Source organism: Rhinolophus sinicus, chromosome 9 (assembly GCF_057876585.1).
Source record: "Rhinolophus sinicus isolate RSI-liver-muscle chromosome 9, RSI-T2T, whole genome shotgun sequence".
Taxonomy (NCBI): domain Eukaryota; kingdom Metazoa; phylum Chordata; class Mammalia; order Chiroptera; family Rhinolophidae; genus Rhinolophus; species Rhinolophus sinicus.
The window spans coordinates 3,892,157-3,908,851 of record NC_142509.1 but is presented as its reverse complement, the minus strand read 5'-3'; the positions used below and the strand labels follow the sequence as shown (position 1 = coordinate 3,908,851).

The 16,695-nt window shown below is 43.1% G+C and overlaps 1 protein-coding gene and 1 pseudogene across 3 annotated transcripts in view; one reads left to right on the top strand and one right to left on the bottom strand.

Annotated features, from left to right (window-relative positions):
* The window catches only part of JHY (junctional cadherin complex regulator), an 80,971-nt gene that overhangs the window by 44,535 nt on the left and 19,741 nt on the right, over nt 1–16,695 (bottom strand). The window lies entirely within an intron of this gene.
* LOC109438609 (transcription factor BTF3 pseudogene) lies at nt 9,831–10,983 on the top strand (annotated as a pseudogene).

Below are 16,695 nucleotides of genomic sequence, written 5' to 3'. Positions count from 1 at the left end.
TGCCTTACCAAGAACTGCATATGAATTAGTTTTATCTGCATAGACACACATTGAAATGTGTTTAAGTAGCATATTGCTATTAAGGTCTGACATCACTGGAGGTTTTAGTCCTTTTTCCTTTATATTGTTTTTTATTACTTATGTTTAGATGTTGTGAGAAGCCTCACATTAATTTATTAGGTTCCTATTTATTCTCATTCCTTGAGGGTGCTAACAACTGGCACGTATCCAAATTAAAATAGGCCAAAGAGTCTGATTTTTTAAAAAGGTAGTATTTGCTTACCATTATTCCAACAGATCTTTTTTTTTTAATAATAGTTTTTTGTTTTTGTTTTCATAAATTTATTCTTTTTTAAAATTTTTTATTGGGGAATATTGGGGATCAGTGTGTTTCTCCAGGGTCCATCAGCTCCATGTTGTTGTCCTTCAATCTAGTTGTGGAGGGTGCAGCTCAGCTCCAATCCAGTTGCCGTTTTCAATCTTTAGTTGCAGAGGGTGCAGCCCACCATCCTATGTGGGAATTGAACTGGCAACCTTGTTATTGAGAGCTCACTCTCTAACCAACTGAGCCATCCAGCCGCCCCCCAACAGATCTGTTATTTAAGCCCTCTTTGGGGGCATAATCATTGCATTCAGTGTGCATTTTTTTGTTAAGTTGGCTAATGAGGGATCTGCAGTATTCATTTTCTGTCCTATTTCTAACACATTTTGCTCTGTGTCAGCTTATGCCCTGTAACATCTGCACTGCTGCTGCCTGTGTTTGTATGTAGTATTTGAATTAGCTGGGGATTTGTATTAATTATTCTGTTATTTAGAAACAAAACACCTGCAATATTTTGGCTTTGATGCTGGCCACTGTCGTGCGGGAGACCTTGCTCACTGCGCCATTTGTCATGCGAGGCATCAGGCAGGGTCTCTGGTCCCGCTCCCCATATAAGAACGCAGGACATGGTGAGGCCAAAAAGGAACACCCACGGAGTCATAGGTAGGGGAGTCATACCACTATAGTCTCACTGGAGGCTGGATCCACATGACCTACAACCCGTTGTCCGCTTCTCTGCCTGCCACCTAACCGACTTGACTGACCAACCAGCGCAGCCGCGGCAGTTATATCAGTGGCTAATTGGCTAACTGGTTACAGCTGACGGCCATCTACTACTCGAGACAGCATCTTTCCATGTGAGGCCGAGAGCCTGGGAACTGCTCTCTGGGACTCTGTCCCCACAGCCACTTTCTCCATTCCTATAGAACATTTCGTGATGTGCTCAATAAGCATTAGAAGACACTAAAACCTGTGGATATATTATTTTTTACATTCATCTTCCATATAAGGTACTCAAGCCTTTACAACCCCAAAACTAGTTACGTCAGTCACCTACTTAAAGACACTTCACTGCTTTTCCATTGCCCCTGATCTTTAAAGACTTATAAGGCACTGCATCCTCTGCTCTTCAGCCCTCCTCTCTTCCTCTTGTACTTTTCCCTTTCTGCTGGTGGACCACATGCACCATTATCTCTGCGTCGGTGCATAGACCATTCTTTGCCTGGAAACTCCTTTCACCTAACTTATTCTGACCAATCCCATTCACTGTTCCAGGCTTGGCTGAAATATAACTTCCTCCATGAAGCATTCCCTGATACCCTAGAGGTTAAAATAGATGCACCTGAGTACGTTGCCTCCATACTCTGTACTTTCCCTTTTGTAACAAGTATCACCTGGTAATTATGTTTGTTTCCCTTCCAGACTGTAAGTCCCATGAAGACAGGAAAAGGAGGGACTCTGTGCAGGGCTGCCGTGCTGTACAGCTCCAGGCATGCTGCTCACACAAGCTATGTGGTAGCTGTCAGTATACCTGGCACATACGTGTTCAATAAATATTATTGAGTGAAAAGATCAATGTGCATTGCTCACTGAACCCTCTACTTACATTAGAATACATAAGTGGTCTGACAAGTTGGCGAATTTGTTGCAATAATGTTGCTAACCTTTTTTGATATCAGAGGGATTATTCATTATGAGTTTGTACCAACTGGACAAACAGTTAACCAAGTTTACTATTTGGAAGTGCTGAAAAGCCTGCGTGATATAGTTAGATGACCTGAACTTTTCGCCAACAATTCATGGCTCTTGCGTCATGACAATGCACCAGCTCACAGGGCACTGTCTGTGAGGGAGTTTTTAGCCAGTAAACAAATAACTGTATTGGAACACCTTCCCTACTCACCTGATCTGACCCCCAATGACTTCTTTCTTTACCCAAAGATAAAGGAAATATTGAAAGAAAGACATCTTGATGAAATTCAGGACGCCAAGGGTAATATGACGACAGCTCTGATGTCCATTCCAGAAAAAGAGTTCCAAAATTGCTTTGAATGATGGACTAGGCGCTGGCATCGTACATAGCTTCCCAAGGGGAGTACTTCAAAGGTGACCATAGTGATATTCAGCAATGAGGTATGTAGCACTTTTTCTAGGATGAGTTCGTGCATGTAACTGTCTGACCTCATATAATCCACTTATTTATCTGGATGTATTTGTGATTTATATTAAAGCGAGGTAGCCAACTGTGAACAAAATAAGGTGGAAACTAGGACCTCAACTTCTATTCCCTTCCCTTGTTAATGTGGCCCCAGGCCCACCGGCCCATCAGCCCTTCACATTCACCATTCCCTTTTCCAGGAATACCCTTTCCTAAAATATTTGCATGGTGAGCATTCTCAGGTCCTTTGTGACCTACTGAAAATTGTAATTTTCCCCCAACCAGGCACTCTTAACCCTTTGCTCTGCTTCATTTCTCTCCTTAGCACTTATGTCACATACTAATACACTGATTTCTCTGTTTTGTCAATTGTCCATCTCGTAATAGAAGGTTAGCGCCACAAGGGCTGGGATTTTTGTCTATTTTGTTCAATGATATATTCCAATGATATAGCCAGGACAATGCCTGACACATAATAAACTCTTAATAACTATATACAAATAAATGAAGCATTAACCATTTTCAAAAAAGTGAGATTTTTAGGAATGTCTTCCGTAACCTATATGAAGGTTGACTAGCCAGCAAGCTGCATTCTCCATAACACAATTAAGACTAAGTATGACCTCTGAATGGTCACAGTATTCAAAGTGCTCCATTACTAAAATCTGGCAATGATTCCATATCATGTAGAGGAAAGACCCACCTTGTAATGCAAGGACTCAGCTCCCGCTCCCCACACCAGAACGCAGGATATGGTGAGGCCAAAAAGGAACACCAACAGAGCATGGATGGGGGGTTCATACCACTACAGTCTCGCTGGCGGCTGGGTTGGAGACACAGGAAGCAGGAGCCACATGATGCACAATCCACTGTCCGCTTCTCTGCCAACCAACAACCCCCTAGCATAGCCATGGAAGTTATATTAGTGGCTAATGGCTAACTAGTAACAGCTGATGGCCACCCAGCCACAGTGGATGGCCATCTGATTACAGCTGATGGCCATCTAATAACTGAGCCAGCGCCTTTCCATGTGAGGCCGACAGCCTGGAAACTGCTCCCCTGGCTCTGTCCCCACATTCCACCCCTCCAGGGTCTCGCCTCACAATCTACGCAACAAGCGTCTTCCACGAGGGGCCCTCTGTCAGGAATCCAGCTCACGAGAAAAAGTTTCAGTCCAGTCCAAGTAATGTCCCAGGGGGTGTCCCTTGATATCCACCTACTTCCTGGGCACAGCCAGGGTTTCTTAGGGCACTGCCAGTCTTTCTGGGCATAGCCAGACTTCCTGGTCACAGCCAGGGTTTCTCAGGATACCATGCTGGAAAAATAGTGGCTCACAGCCAAGGTGCCCACATATTCTCGATGGCGGATGGTCGAGACACAGGAAGTAAACATCCACCTGTACCCAAACAAGGGGTCTTCATGCACCACAGTCTGGCTGGCGACCCGGCGAGACACAGGAAGTAAACATCTGCCAGTTCCACTACATGGTGGTACGTTCTCAAGCAAACAGTCAAGCAGTCCATCAAATAAGGGATGGAAGGCACTTCCCCATAGTCCACAGTTATTCACCAGGGCTGTGCGTTGGCCTCACAATATGTGACCTGGCGGAGAGGGCTCCAAGTCCTCCCCAACTCGGGGGTGAGGGACCACTTTGACCTCATGCACATCCTCCACCAAGGACTCAGCAAGTGTTTCCTCTTGGGACTACAAGTCCAGCATCTGGGCCACCTCAGCAAGCACTTCCCAGCCCACATAGCCACAACAACGTTTGCTTTCTCGACCTTTGTTTTCTCTGGCTTATGCTGGTTGGAGAACCACCCATGTCTTCCCACCCCTCCATGGGCCTCCAGCTCTCCAGCAGCTGAATGGCTTTTCCTATGCTGGTCGGAGAACTGTCCACATCCTCTCCTGCTCCCGGCACCGCTCCTCCTGGTCTTCCTGAGACTCAGTGTTCATACGCACAAGCTGCTCCACTGCCTTTCGGAGAGTTTTGGCCGGCACTATATCCTGCTCGCAGCACCATGTGTCATGCAGGGTCTCTGGTCCTGCTCCCCGCACAAGAACACAGGATATGGTGAGGCCAAAAAGGAACACCAATGGAGCCATAGATAGGGGGTTTATACCATTATATTCTCGCTGGCAGCTGGGCTGGAGACACAGGGAAGCAGGAGCCACATGATGTGCCCTCCTCAAGTGTTGCCATAGCCATGGCGCATGGTTACAGTGCGACAGTACCGCCTGCCAGGAGAGCAGGAGGAGACAGGTAGTACAATATTGGAATTGGAGAAGGCACATATTGTGAGGCCAATGCACAGTCCATTTAACTCCCCAGTATGGCCTGTCAAGAAGCCAGATGGGACCTGGCGAATGACTGTGGACTATAGGGAGTTAAATAAGGTGACACCACCCTTGCACGCGGCAGTACCTTCAATACACGATTTGATGGATCGTCTGACTGTCTGCCTGGGAACAGATCACTATATAGGGACTTGGCCAATGCTTTTTTCTCCATTGACATTGCACCCGTGTCAAGAGCAGTTTGCTTTTACTTGGGATGGAAGGCAGTGGACTTTTCAAGTCCTTCCGCAAGGATACTTGCACAGCCCCACTATCTGCCACGGGCTCGTAGCCCAGGATTTGGCACAGTGGGATCGCCCATCCTCTGTGGCCTTGTTTTATTATGTTGATGATATCTTGCTAACATCTGATTCTCTTTCAGATTTAGAGCAAACAGCTCCCTCTCTTCTCCACCACTTGAAGTCACGTGGGTGGGCGGTGAATGAGGAAAAGGTCCAAGGCCCTGGCTTATCCGTCAAGTTTTTGGGTGTTGTGTGGTCGGTAAGACAAAGGTCATACCTGAGGCGATTACTGAAAAATACAAGCCTTTCCCAGGCCGACCAAGGTCTCCCAACTGCAGACGTATTTGGGTCTGCTAGGATATTGGCAGGCGCTTGTACCCCATTTAGCACACATGGCGAGGCCCTTGTATAACATGATAAAAAAGGGGGCCTCATGGGATTGGATAGAGGCTATAGAGCAAGACTTCAATGCCACAAAACGGGCAGTGCAGCAGGCACAGGCTCTGCAAGAAGTAGACCCTGGCCACCCATTTGAATTTGATGTTCACGTAACCCAAGAGGGGTACGGTTGGGGCCTCTGGCAACGCAGGAGCATCTCCGGTTGCCAGTGGGATTTTGGTCCCAATTATGGAAAGGAGCAGAGGTCTACTACTCTCTAATAGAGAAACAGCTGGCTGCTGTGTACGCAGCCCTAGTGGCCACAGAAGCCATCACAGGAACGACACAGGTGTTGGTTCGAACAACATATCCTGTCCAGGTGTGGGTCCGTACATGGACCCAGGGACCCAAAACGGAGGTGGCACAGACCACCACCCTCGCCAAGTGGGGTGCCTACTTGGAGCAACATAGCACCCTTAGTTCAAGCCCTTTGAGCACAGAGCTACAACAGGTCCTGGGGCCTGTGGAGCTTGTAGCCCAGGCTGAGCCAAGAGCTCTGCCTAGAGGGGAGGACTTGGAGCCCTCGCCCTACAAAGAAGGACAGTCCCCAGTACCTGAGGATGCCTGGTTTACCGATGGTTCTAGCCGAGGGGCTGCAGTTGTTTGGACGGCTATTGGTGTGCAGCCCAAAACAGACACCATTTGGTTTGATACTGGGACGGGCCAGAGTAGCCAGTGGGCTGAGCTACGGGCTGTGTGGATGATAATCAGCTATGAGTCCTGACCCCTAGTTATTTGCACTGACAGCTGGGCGGTGTTCCGGGGCCTAACATTGTGGCTCCCTATGTGGAAACACCAAAACTGGTTGGTAGGATACCGTCCACTGTGGGGTCAAGCCATGTGGCAGGACCTCTGGGACCTAGAGCAGAGAAAGGTGGTGACCCTAATGCATGTCACAGGTCACTCCTCCTTAGTGTCCCCAGGTAATGATGAAGCAGATGCCCTAGCGTGGGTCCGATGGTTAGAATGGGCTCCTGCCACTGATGTGGCCCATTGGCTGCATAGGAAATTGCAGCACGCTGGAAACCGAATCATATGGCAGCTGGCATGATTAAACGCTACAACAGCCTTTTGAAACAAGGCCTCCGGGTGTCAAAACACCCTCCCACGATGCGTGACTGGGCCTCACGTCTATGGGACGTCTTGAGAGTCCTGAATGAGAGACCACGGAAAGGAGGGCCCACACCAGTAGAAGCTCTGCTACATCGAACGGCCACTCCCATTCAATTACAAGTTACCACCAGTGAGACTCTGTTAAAGCCAGGCTACGGCAGAAATGGGAACATTTTGCTGCCAGCACCCACATGCTTGAAAGCAGGGGAACGGCAGCAATGGACTTGGCCCTGGCAGGTCAAAAGCCCCCACTGTCGGTGGTTGGGTCTGATAGCCCCATGGGGGGCCGGTTTGACTCATGATTTGCAAGTGACGCCAGGGGTGGTGGCTGAGTGGCCACCGCAAGTGACTGTAATGTACAGAGGTCCCGATACCGGGATGATTTTGCGAGAAAACTATGTGCTCTCATATGGCCTATTATGGGGTCCCCTGTTCTGTTACATGTTGAAACTATGCAAGGGACCCCAAGCACTGCCATAAAGGTGCCAGTGGTAGCGACCCTCCTTTCCCAGGACAAAAAGCTAGCATGTATCCTCCCAGATGGAAGGAATTTGCCATTGTTGGTTCCCAAGACTAATGTTTCTTTCCGTCCGTAGGTGCCTGTAGGCTAATATGACACAGGGGACCTTCGCGGAAGATGCTTGTCACGTAAATTGTGAGGCGAGACCCTGTAGGGGTGGAGTGTGGGGACAGAGCCCCAGAGAGCAGTTTCCAGACTCTCGGCCTCACATGGAAAGGTGCTGGCTTGGGTAGTAGACGGCCGTCAGCTGTGGCTAATTGGCCGTCAGCTGTAACCAGTTAGCCAATTAGCCACTGATATAACTGCCACGGCTGCGCTGGTTGGGGAGTCGAAAGTCGAGTCGAGTTAGCAGGCAGAGAAGCAGACAGCAGGTTCAGGTCATGTGACTCCAGCCTCCAGTGAGACTATAGTGGTATGACTCCCCTATCTATGGCTGCATGGGTGTTCCTTTTTGGCCTAACCATATGTGGGGACAGAGCCCCAGAAAGTAGTTTACAGGCTCTCGGCCTCACGTGGAAAGGTGCTGGCTCGGGTGGTGGATGGCCGTCGGCTGTGGCTGATTGGCTGTCGGCTGTGGCCGGTTAGCCGATTGGCCGCCGGTATAACTGCTGCGGCTATGGAGGAGAGCCGAGGACTGCCGAGGAACCGAGCAGAGCCGAGGAGAGCGGAAGAGAGGAGAGGAACAGAGTTGAGGAGAGTGGAGGAGAGTCATCGGTCGGTCGGTTGGCGGAAAGGCGGACGGCAGGTCACGCGTCCAGTGGGCCCAGACTCCAGTGAGACCATAGTGGTATGACGCCCCTACCTATGGCTCCGTGGGTGTTCCTTTTCGGCCTCACCATATCCTGCGTTCTTGTGTGGGGAGCAGGAGCAGAGACCCCGCAGGCCGCCCCGCCTGAAAGATGGCGCGGCGAGAAGGCCTCCGCGCACGACAAATGGCGCAGCGAGCAGGGTCTCCCGCACGACAAATGGCGCAGCGAGCAAGGTCTCCCGCACAACAACTTCTTAAAACACAGATTTAAAGGCCTCACTCCACAATTTCTGATTCACAAGGTCTGGGATAGAGCCCAAGAATTTGCATTTTTAACGAGTTTCCAGGTGATGCTGCTGCTGCTGGTTCAGGGACCATATTCTGAGAGTCCCTGCTTTAAAATGACATACAAGGACCTATATGAAAGGAACCTGCCAGTTTTTCTAGCCTAAATGCCCTCACTCCCATCCTCACAATCTAGTCATATACCGCACAACATTATTCATCTTCTTAAATAATTTACTGGATTAAGCAACACTTTCTAGCCCTCCTTTAAGATGCCCTAACTAAATGCCCACAGCTGAATGCTCATGGCTGCTTGGCTGCTCACAGTATACTTCTGTTTCCACTAGTTGAGTTGTATGTTTACCAAGAGTCTTTTACATTTGTTCCCAAACCTGTTTATTCCTATTAAATGTACAGTAGTACCTCAGTTTTCGAACATCTCCATTGACGAACCATTTTGGTTCACGAGCACCGTAAACCCAGAAATAAGGGCTTTGGTTTTTGAACACACCTTGGAAGTCAAACATGTCAAGTGGCTTCCGCTGAGTGCAAGACCCTGAGGCCTCGCTGTTGGCTGTTTTCGAATGTTTCAGATATCGAACGGTCTTCCGGGACGGATTACGTTTGAAAACCGAGGTACCACTATTGTTAAAATTATGAAATTTATTTAAAGATTAGATCATTTGGAGAAATCTCAGTGTATAGAGTTGTTATTTTCATGAAAACTAAGTTAAATAATTTAGAATGACCCAATAAAAAAAGCAAATGGCAAAATAACACGTGTGTGTGTGGCGGGGAGGGGAAACTGTAAAAGTTTAGTGGAAACATTCGTAAAAATCTGTAAAAATTGTGTTCTTAGATTGCTTCTAAAGGCTTTTTAAGTTTTCACTTTCCTTTCAAGAAATCAGTACAAATCATAGATGCACTCGAACTGCAAAAAAAAAACACACACAAAAAAAATGCAAAACAATGCAACACACCAGTCAATAGAATATGCACTAACGGAAAAGGCCTTGGCTCCTCAGTAAAAGATTGGTGAATTCATATATATATGTATATCACATATTGTAAGCAAAAATTAAATATTTAATGTATATAGTTATCATTTTTCATATCTGCTTTAAACACTTTATTTGACTAATGCCATAGAGGTTCTTACTGAGCAGGCTCTACATAGACAGTGTGCTTTCATGTCTATACCACTGCTTATGCTCCCTTTTCCTGCAATACCTTTGCTGCCCACCTCCACCTTTCACCTTCCACTTCTTTTTAAAGGATCAGTTCAATGATCGCCTCTTCTGTGAAGCCCTCTCTGACTTCCCCCGACAGACTTAGGCACTTTTTCTTCTGGGTTCCTTAGGGATCTTACATGTCCAGTTATCACTTTGTACTGACTGTTTACACATCTGCTTCCCACTTATCAGAAGCTCCTGAAGAGCAGATGCACTGACGGCTACAAAAATGACTCCAGACTCATAGTAGTCTGGGGCATTTAATACAGAGGCAAAGATTCATTCCCATCACCATGGTTCCTGATTTTATTAGAACAGTGCAATACAGCCTGGGTACAATAGTGCAGAATTATCGGGTATGCTAGGCACATTTTTGAAAGCTATCCTTATAAATGATTAACTATGTTGGAGTTCTAGTTTTGGAAAGGTATGCTTTAGTTACGTGGAAAGTATTCTTTTCATAGATCCCTTATCAGTAATCGAATTAATGAAGTATCACTCTGTAGATCATGCAAATTGGTAGTTAAGCAACTAAGTGCTGAATAGTGCATAAAAGAAAATGCCTTAAGAAATGTATTGAAGAGCTGCCATCTTGCGTCCCTGCATGTGTACATTTATTCTCAGCTGGTCTGCCCAAGACCCCCTGAGCGCCAGCCCTAGTCTCCCGCATGGCCCTGTTTCCTCTCCCACAAGATGAAAAGAAACTAGCATGAACCAGGAGAAACTCACCAAACTGCAGACACAAGTGTGCATTTGTGGGAAAGGAACTGCTCGCAGAAAGAAGAAGGTGGTTCACAGAATAGTTACAACAGATGATAAAAAAAATTTCAGTTCTCCTTTAAAAAGTTAAGGGTAAACAATATCTCTGGTATCGAAGAGATGAATATGCTCACAAACCAAGGAAAGCGATCCACTTTAACAACCCTGAAGTTCAAGCCTCTCTGGCAGCAAACACTTTCACCATCACAGGCCACACTGAGACCAAGCAGCTGACAGACATGCTACCAGGCATCTTAAACCAGCTCGGTGCAGACAGTCTGACTAGTTTAAGGAGACTGGCTGAAGCTCTGCCCAAACCATCTGTGGATGGAAAAGCACCGCTTGCTACCGAAGAGGAGGAGGATTATGTTCCAGATCTTGTGGAGAATTTTGATGAGGCCTCCAAGAATGAAGCAAACTGAATTGAGTCAACTTCTGAAGAAGATAAAACTTGAAGAAGTTACTGGGAGCTGCTATTTTATATTATAACTACTTTTTAAAATTTTGTTTATGGATCTGATAAAATCTCGATCTTTAATATTTCTAAGCCTTAGGCCCTTGGACACTGCAGCTCTTCTCAGTTTTTACTTATATACAAATCATTCTTTGCAGCTAATTAAGGTGAAGAAGCTTGGGGAAAAAGTTAGAAATAAAGTTCTTTGCCTAGTAAAAAAAAAAGAAAGAAAAGAAATGTATTGAAAATTCCATAAAGTTCAATTTGAATTATGCTGTCGTAAGTAAGTGCTCTTCTTGTGGTTGCAAAAGGGCCAAGAAAAAATAAAAGAAAAAGAAAAAGAAAGAAAAATCTAAAAATCAATAAACATATACAGATTACTCACTTTGTAGAATAATTTTTACAAGTATAATAGGAAAGGTGGGAGTCAAAAACACTGGCAAACTAGAATTCTATTAAAAAATTTCTGTTTCTAACCAAATATAATTAGAAAAAGATTATCATCATTAAAAAAGGTAAAGATTAATTTTATAGACAAAAGTTTCACTAAATTCAAAACTACAGAAAAGGAGAGCAATATATCACTTAGATATTAATCTAATGCAGTAGGAGATTAAATTCAAATCGAATGTTCAATAATAAATGACATTTATACAGGACTATATGCTTACACAAAACTTTCACATACACTACCTTGTTTGGTCATCCCCATAATCTGGGATCTGTGGTAGAAGGCAAACATTTGTAACCTCACTCTAATGGAGAAAAATAAGCCTAGCAAGATTTTGTGATTTACTAACAATAATAAAAGGCTCCAATAATAGGACTCAAATCAGATCTTTTGATGACAAATTCCAATATTTAAGTCAACAGCGCAAGCTCCAGTTAGTCTTTCTTATTTTTTTCATTGTGAAAATAATAAAATTCTGGACCAAAGAAAAAGTATTTAACAATCACATCCCTTCATCAAAAATTTACATAGGGTTTATTATATGCCAGCCTCTGGGAATTCAGAGATGAGTCAGCCCATGCCCTTATGAGCTCAGAGTCATGTAAATACATACAGATACATTAACAAAATAGTGCAATGGGGTGTAGTGGGTTCCATGGTGGATGTTGCAGGTATGAGGAAGGTAGTGGGAGGGAGGATATTTGGAGTCTTCATAAAGGCAGAGGCCTTTGAGCTGAACTTCCAAAGGAAGGTAAGGTTGTCTGAAGCAAACAAGACTGAAAGAGTGGCCCATTAGTATGAAGAGACCCAGGCAAAACACTGGGGTCTAGGAGTTGTGAGTTCCCAGACTATGTCTAGCGCAGAGTATGCAAGGGGAAAGCCACAAAGGATGAGGCAAAATCAGCAGGAAGGGACCAGGTCATGAAGGGCGTTGTGTACCACTCTGAGAATTTGAGTCTGAGAGACAGCATGGAAAGTATGAGGTACGCCTAGGTATACCCCTTTGTAGACAGTCTTTTGGGAATCACACCGTAGAGTGGGCTAGTAGGGTGTATAGGTGCTATATTTTGGCTACACTTTGTTCTTACTCTACCTGAAATCATATCCCTTTCATTTTGAGACACTGTAGCCTGGAAAAAAAAAATCTGTTTAGAAAGGTCTATTCCCAGAGTGGATTCCTTTCCTTTCCTATGGCTAAAAGAATGCCCACTGGCAACAATAGCTCCCCTTTACTGAGTGTGTGCCATGTGTCAGGAGCTTTGTATAAATTCTTCCAAGCTTTGTATAAATTCTTCCAATAGCTCTCCAAGGCAGAAACTGACCCTATATAAAAGATGAAACAGATAAGGTTTAGAGAGTCACCTGTTCAAATGTCTCGTAAGTGCTACCTCCTAGTACGTTAAAGGGCCAGGATTTAATCCATAATTGTCTTACTACCAAACCAGTGTTTTGTGTTGGCTTTATTTTTTCTCCTATAACATTATGTTGCCTCCTGTGAGAAAACGCTGCTATCAAACCTAGGGCAAACCAATTGTCTTCCCCCAGAGCCAGCGTGCATAATTTTCTCTTTCTCATCCATTCACGTCTCAACTTGAATAATATCTCCTCAGAGAGCCCTTCCAAAAGCACTAAGCATCCCAGTTACACCCACCTCAGTACTTTATTAAGTAAATTTTATTTAGTCTCCTTTGACGTGTTTATCAGTACCTGAAATTATTTTGTTACATGTTTCTTGCCTGTATCATATGACTGAAATGTAAGCTTCTTCAAGACAGGGTCTCTGCACATGTTGTTTTCTGTTACATCCCTAGCACTGGAGAGAATACCTAGCATACAGCTGGTACTCAATAAATGTTTGTTGGCTGACTGACCTGATGTCTCAGCAACAACCACAAAGGGGTGCTAATCCTCAGAATGGGGACTATATTGTCTTGAAGACTATAGGGTGATTGAATAACCTTTCTATATACATATCTGCAAAGTATCTGTGATTTCTTTCCAAGAAATTACAACGAAAGAAAAGAGTAACATGTATAAAGTACTTACTACTCTTTTCTGAGCCCATATTAAATTTCACCATCATCAGCCTTCAAAGTCACATTGGAATCAAGATAGAAATACAGATCATTTTTCAAGATACAATTTCCTTTAATGGTAGATCATAAATGGATTCAAATTCTAATGAGTTTCAGACAAAACTTCTGGCTACTGAAGAAATCATAATAAAAGTAAGCACTGAATATTCACCAGCAAAGGTATTGGCCAACTGTGATACTTAGGTGCCCTCTAGTGTGTGTTGGTTTTTACATGAGTTCCTTGCTTCACACATCATGTGACTAAGATCTTATAATATAGTCAAAGGTGATTTTTCCTGTGCATTTTAATGTACTACTAACAGATTTATGAAAAATAGTCAAAGGACTGTGGAGCAATTGAATTTAAAAATCAATGGTTCTACTCTGAGCCATTATTTACAAGGAAAAAATGCCATTTAGGTGGCCCCGAGCAATCGAGGCATGAAGTTACAAGGGTTCCTACAAAATGTTGTATACTGTAAATACACAGGCATAGTTCAAAAGTAAGAGCTATGAAACGGTATAAAGTGAACAGTTGTGCTCCCACCGGTTTCCTCTCCACCCTCTACAATTAGCCATCCATATGTACCCGTTCACAGTGCTTTATGCATGCCAAGCAAATGTGATATATATTTTTATTCTTCCCCACCTTTTTATATTGTATACAGTATTCTACACCTTCAATTTCTCTTAACAATAAATTCTGATAAGTTGTCCATAACAGTTGATGGAGAACATCCTCAATTTTTTAACAGCTAGAATTGTACACTATTGTATAATTTATTGTATAATATTGCATACTATAATTTATTTAAGTACTCCACAAATAATAGACATTTGGGTGTTTTCTAATCTTTTGTTATAGAATAATCTTTTACAGGAATTATTGCAAAACTGCACATGTAACTAGGATAAATTCCTAGGGGTGGAATGTGTTGGGTCAAACAAAAATAATAATTGCTAACACTTATATAGTGCTTACTATAAGCTAGGCTTTGATCTAAACATTCTACATACGAGTATATATTAACCCATTTATTTAATCTTCTTAATAATCCTATGAGGAAATAACTATTATTATCTCCATTTTAGAGATGAAGAAACTGCAGCACAAAGGGGTAAAACAACCTTCCCAAGGTCAGACAGCTAGCAGGTGTTAGTGCCAACCAACCTGGCTCCAAAGCCTATACTCTTACCAATTACACTTTATTTTCTTAGAGTGTATGTATTTCTATTTTAAATAGATGTTAACAAATTTTCCCCCATACTGGTTATACTAATTTATTCTATGGATTTATCAAACTTTGGGAATTTTGTTGGTTTAATTATAGGTGAAAAATGGAATCCCAATGTAGTATTAATTTGCATTTCTCTTATAATAACTGAAATTAAATATCTTTTCATACATTTAACAGCCATAATTATTAACTTTTTTGTGAATTATCTATTCTTATCTTTTGTGTATTTATATATTGGAATATTGCTCTTTTTTTCTTTTTGATTTCTAGGAGTTCTTTATATATTAGAGATATTAGTGTATTGTTTACGATATGAATTAGAAATATTTTTCCCAGTTCTTTATAGTTTGACTTTCTTGTGCTTTTTTCCTGCAGCAGTTTTTAATATTTATGTAGTCAAATTCATCAATCTTTTATAGAGTCTAGATTTTAAATAATTTCAAGATTATAGGAGAATTTTCCTGTTTTATCCTTTTTTTTTTTTTTTAAGATTTTTTGGGGAAGGGGAACAGGACTTTATTGGGGAACAGTGTGTACTTCCAGGACTTTTTTCCAAGTCAAGTTGTCCTTTCAATCTTAGTTGTGGAGGGTGCTGTTCAGCTTCAAGTTGTCCTTTCAGTCTTAGTTGTGGAGGGTGTAGCTCAGCTCCAGGTCCAGTTGCCATTGCTGGTTGCAGAGGGCGCAGCCCACCATCACTTGCAGGAGTCTAACCGGCAACCTTGTGGTTGAGAGGACACGCTCCAACCAACTGAGACTTCTAGGAGCTCAGCAGCAGCTCAGCTCAAGGTGCCGTGTTCAATCTTAGTTGCAGGGGGCGCTGCCCACTATCCCTTGCAGGACTCGAGGAATCAAACTGGCAACCTTGTGGTTGAGAGCCCACTGGCCCATGTGAAATCGAACCGGTAGCCTTCGGAGTTAGGAACACGGAGCTCCAACCGCCTGAGCCACCGGGCCGGCCCTGTTTTATCCATTTTTATGGTTTAATTTTTAAAAATTAGATATTTGATCCATTTAGAATTTCTCTTGTATGATATGAGGTATGGGCCCAACTTTATTTTTCTCCAGGTGGCTTATCCAGTTGTTTAGTTGAATGACCCTTAATTTCCTCACTGGTTTGAGATACTGCCTTTATCAAATTATAGTTTCAGATTATGTATTCTCATATGAAATTTAGTTCTATTTCCAGACTTTCTGTTCTGATCTTCCATTTTTCTGTCTGCATATGCATTAAATATTACCATACTATAGTTATTATTATGGCATTGTAATATGATATACTATATAATAGGGCTATATTTTCTCATGACTATTAATTTCCAGAACTTTCTTTATTATTCATGCCTATTATTCATATGAACTTAACAATCAGCTTTTAAGTTTTATTTTTTTAAAAAAACCTGTTGACATTTTTATTGGGATATCATAAATTTCTTAGACTTTCAAATCTTCCTAAATACAATATACTACTTAAGATCCTTAAATTAATTCAACTGGGCATGGGTGCTTGCAACAAAACATTATGTTAAAAAGCTGGGTTTTCTTGGCTGTGTGTAATGGTAACTAACATTTATGCATTCATTTAACAATAGATGTCATTTATCTTTTCCACGTTTCTAGTTATAAGACATTTGTCATCTCTTTCAAAGAAATTAGAAAGGGAAAAGAGATTTTCAAATATGAAAAACTTCCAAAAGGATGCTGCTTACTCTAAAACCTGCCACCTCTAATATTATACCTCTTACTCCCCCATCAAAGGAATACTCTTAACAGCCATTGAAACCATCACAGCTCTGTAGGTACTCACCCAACTTTCGCTTTAGGTTTCTGAGAAATGCTTTCTTTATGTTCTTTATCCTCTGGCACCTTGCTACTCAAAGTGTGGTCTGTGTACCAGCAGCCTTGGCATCACCTTGGAGCTTGTTAGAAACGCACTCTCTTAAATCTCCCCCAGACCTACTGGATCAAAGTCTGTATTTTAAGATCCTGAGGTGGTCCAGGATCTTACCATAAGCACTTTAAAGTTTGAGAAGCAAATGATCAGTGATTCTCAAAGTGTGGGCCTGATAGGAGAAGTGGCATCTTCTGGAACCATGCAGAAAACTCAAATTATTGGGCTGCACCCTACACCTGCTAAATCAGAAATCCTTGGGTTAGGTCCAGCAATCTGTTTTAACAAGCCCTCCAAATGGTTCTGATATATGTGTACATGCTAATGACGGAGAACCGCTGTTTTACATCAGTGATTCTCGATCCTGGACAAACATTAGAATTACCTGGGGAGCTTTTACAATTCCTCTTATTTAGAGGGCACCCCAAATGTATT